This window comes from Rutidosis leptorrhynchoides, chromosome 11 (assembly GCF_046630445.1).
Source record: "Rutidosis leptorrhynchoides isolate AG116_Rl617_1_P2 chromosome 11, CSIRO_AGI_Rlap_v1, whole genome shotgun sequence".
NCBI classification, from domain to species: Eukaryota; Viridiplantae; Streptophyta; class Magnoliopsida; order Asterales; family Asteraceae; genus Rutidosis; species Rutidosis leptorrhynchoides.
Window position 1 is genome coordinate 32,280,130 of NC_092343.1, and position 4,583 is coordinate 32,284,712.

Genomic DNA, 4,583 nt, shown 5'->3' on the forward strand with positions numbered 1-4,583 from the left:
AAGAGAAAGCGTTTCAGTTGTTGAAGAAAAAGCTAACTACGGCACCTATATTGTCATTGCCTGAAGGAATGATGATTTTGTGATTTATTGTGACGCATCAAAGCAAGGTCTCGGTTGTGTATTAATGCAACGAACGAAGGTGATTGCTTATGCGTCTAGACAATTGAAGATTCACGAGCAAAATTATACGACGCATGATTTGGAATTAGGCGCGGTTGTTTTTGCATTAAAGACTTGGAGGCACTACTTATATGGGGTCAAAAGTATTATATATACCGACCACAAAAGTCTTCAACACATATTTAATCAGAAACAACTAAATATGAGGCAGCGTAGGTGGATTGAATTATTGAATGATTACGACTTTGAGATTCGTTACCACCCGGGGAAGGCAAATGTGGTAGCCGATGCCTTGAGCAGGAAGGACAGAGAACCCATTCGAGTAAAATCTATGAATATAATGATTCATAATAACCTTACTACTCAAATAAAGGAGGCGCAACAAGGAGTTTTAAAAGAGGGAAATTTAAAGGATGAAATACCCAAAGGATCGGAGAAGCATCTTAATATTCGGGAAGACGGAACCCGGTATAGGGCTGAAAGGATTTGGGTACCAAAATTTGGAGATATGAGAGAAATGGTACTTAGAGAAGCTCATAAAACCAGATACTCAATACATCCAGGAACATGGAAGATGTACAAGGATCTCAAGAAACATTTTTGGTGGCCGGGTATGAAAGCCGATGTTGCTAAATACGTAGGAGAATGTTTGACGTGTTCTAAGGTCAAAGCTGAGCATCAAAAACCATCAGGTCTACTTCAACAACCCGAAATCCCAGAATGGAAATGGGAAAACATTACCATGGATTTCATCACTAAATTGCCAAGGACTGCAAGTGGTTTTGATACTATTTGGGTAATAGTTGATCGTCTCACCAAATCAGCACACTTCCTGCCAATAAGAGAAGATGACAAGATGGAGAAGTTAGCACGACTGTATTTGAAGGAAGTCGTCTCCAGACATGGAATACCAATCTCTATTATCTCTGATAGGGATGGCAGATTTATTTCAAGATTCTGGCAGACATTACAGCAAGCATTAGGAACTCGTCTAGACATGAGTACTGACTATCATCCACAAACTGATGGGCAGAGCGAAAGGACGATACAAACGCTTGAAGACATGCTACGAGCATGTGTTATTGATTTCGGAAACAGTTGGGATCGACATCTACCGTTAGCAGAATTTTCCTACAACAACAGCTACCATTCAAGCATTGAGATGGCGCCGTTTGAAGCACTTTATGGTAGAAAGTGCAGGTCTCCGATTTTCTGGAGTGAAGTGGGGGATAGACAGATTACGGGTCCGGAGATTATACAAGAAACTACCGAGAAGATCATCCAAATTCAACAACGGTTGAAAACCGCCCAAAGTCGACAAAAGAGCTACGCTGACATTAAAAGAAAAGATATAGAATTTGAAATTGGAGAGATGGTCATGCTTAAAGTTGCACCTTGGAAAGGCGTTGTTCGATTTGGTAAACGAGGGAAATTAAATCCAAGGTATATTGGACCATTCAATATTATTGATCGTGTCGGACCAGTAGCTTACCGACTTGAGTTACCTCAACAACTCGCGGCTGTACATAACACTTTCCACGTCTCGAATTTGAAGAAATATTTTGCTAAAGAAGATCTCACTATTCCGTTAGATGAAATCCAAATCAACAAAAAACTTCAATTCATCGAAGAACCCGTCGAAATAATGGATCGTGAGGTTAAAAGACTTAAGCAAAACAAGATACCAATTGTTAAAGTTCGATGGAATGCTCGTAGAGGACCCGAGTTCACCTGGGAGCGTGAAGATCAGATGAAGAAGAAATACCCGCATCTATTTCCAGAAGATTCGTCAACACCTTCAACAGCTTAAAATTTCGGGACGAAATTTATTTAACGGGTAGGTACTGTAGTGACCCGAACTTTTCCATGTTTATATATATTAATTGAGATTGATATTTATATGATTAAATGTTTCAAACATGTTAAGCAATCAAACTTGTTAAGACTTGATTAATTGAAATATGTTTCATATAGACAATTGACCACCCAAGTTGACCGGTGATTCACGAACGTTAAAACTTGTAAAAACTATACGATGACATATATATGGTTATATATATAGTTAACATGATTTTATTATAAGTATGTATCTCATTAGGTATTTTAACAATGAGTTATATACATAAAAATGAGACTATTAATTTAAGAAACTCGAAAACGATATATATAACGATTATCGTTATAACAACGTCTTACTAGGTACATATGAATCATATTAAGATATTGATACACTTGGTTAATTATGTTAAATGATAAGTAAATATATTATTAAGTGTATTAACAATGAAATACATATGTAAAAAATAAGACTACTAACTTAATGATTTCGAAACGAGACATATATGTAACGATTATCATTGTAATGACATTTAACTGTATATATATCATACTAAGATATATTATATATCATAATATTATGATAATATAACAATTTAACATCTCATTTGTTATAATAAACAATGGGTTAACAACATTCAACAAGATCGTTAACCTAAAGGTTTCAAAACAACACTTACATGTAACGACTAACGATGACTTAACGACTCAGTTAAAATGCATATACATGTAGTGTTTTAATATGTATTTATACACTTTTGAAAGACTTCAATACACTTATCAAAATACTTCTACTTAACAAAAATGCTTACAATTACATCCTCGTTCAGTTTCATCAACAATTCTACTCGTATGCACCCGTATTCGTACTCGTACAATACACAGCTTTTAGATGTATGTACTATTGGTATATACACTCCAATGATCAGCTCTTAGCAGCCCATGTGAGTCACCTAACACATGTGGGAACCATCATTTGGCAACTAGCATGAAATATCTCATAAAATTACAAAAATATGAGTAAACATTCATGACTTATTTACATGAAAACAAAATTACATATCCTTTATATCTAATCCATACACCAACGACCAAAAACACCTACAAACACTTTCATTCTTCAATTTTCTTCATCTAATTGATCTCTCTCAAGTTCTATCTTCAAGTTCTAAGTGTTCTTCATAAATTCCAAAAGTTCTAGTTTCATAAAATCAAGAATACTTTCAAGTTTGCTAGCTCACTTCCAATCTTGTAAGGTGATCATCCAACCTCAAGAAATCTTTGTTTCTTACAGTAGGTTATCATTCTAATACAAGGTAATAATCATATTCAAACTTTGGTTCAATTTCTATAACTATAACAATCTTATTTCAAGTGATGATCTTACTTGAACTTGTTTTCGTGTCATGATTCTGCTTCAAGAACTTCGAGCCATTCAAGGATCCATTGAAGCTAGATACACTTTTCTATTTTCCAGTAGGTTTATCCAAGGAACTTAAGGTAGTAATGATGTTCATAACATCATTCGATTCATACATATAAAGTTATCTTATTCGAAGGTTTAAACTTGTAATCACTAGAACATAGTTTAGTTAATTCTAAACTTGTTCGCAAATAAAAGTTAATCCTTCTAACTTGACTTTTAAAATCAACTAAACACATGTTCTATATCTATATGATATGCTAACTTAATGATTTAAAACCTGGAAACACGAAAAACACCGTAAAACCGGATTTACGCCGTCGTAGTAACACCGCGGGCTGTTTTGGGTTAGTTAATTAAAAACTATGATAAAATTTGATTTAAAAGTTGTTATTCTGAGAAAATTATTTTTATTATGAACATGAAACTATATCCAAAAATTATGGTTAAACTCAAAGTGGAAGTATGTTTTCTAAAATGGTCATCTAGACGTCGTTCTTTCAACTGAAATGACTACCTTTAAAAAAATGACTTGTAACTTATTTTTCCGACTATAAACCTATACTTTTTCTGTTTAGGTTCATAAAATAGAGTTCAATATGAAACCATAGCAATTTGATTCACTCAAAACGGATTTAAAATGAAGAAGTTATGGGTAAAACAAGATTGGATAATTTTTCTCATTTTAGCTACGTGAAAATTGTTAACAGATCTATTCCAACCATAACTTAATCAACTTGTATTGTATATTATGTAATCTTGAGATACCATAGACACGTATACAATGTTTCGACCTATCATGTCGACACATCTATATATAGTTCGGAACAACCATAGACACTCTATATGTGAATGTTGGAGTTAGCTATACAGGGTTGAGGTTGATTCCAAAATATATATAGTTTGAGTTGTGATCAATACTGAGATACGTATACACTGGGTCGTGGATTGATTCAAGATAATATTTATCGATTTATTTCTGTACATCTAACTGTGGACAACTAGTTGTAGGTTACTAACGAGGACAGCTGACTTAATAAACTTAAAACATCAAAATATATTAAAAGTGTTGTAAATATATTTTGAACATACTTTGATATATATGTATATATTGTTATAGGTTCGTGAATCAACCAGTGGCCAAGTCTTACTTCCCGACGAAGTAAAAATCTGTGAAAGTGAGTTATAGTCCCACTTTTAAAAT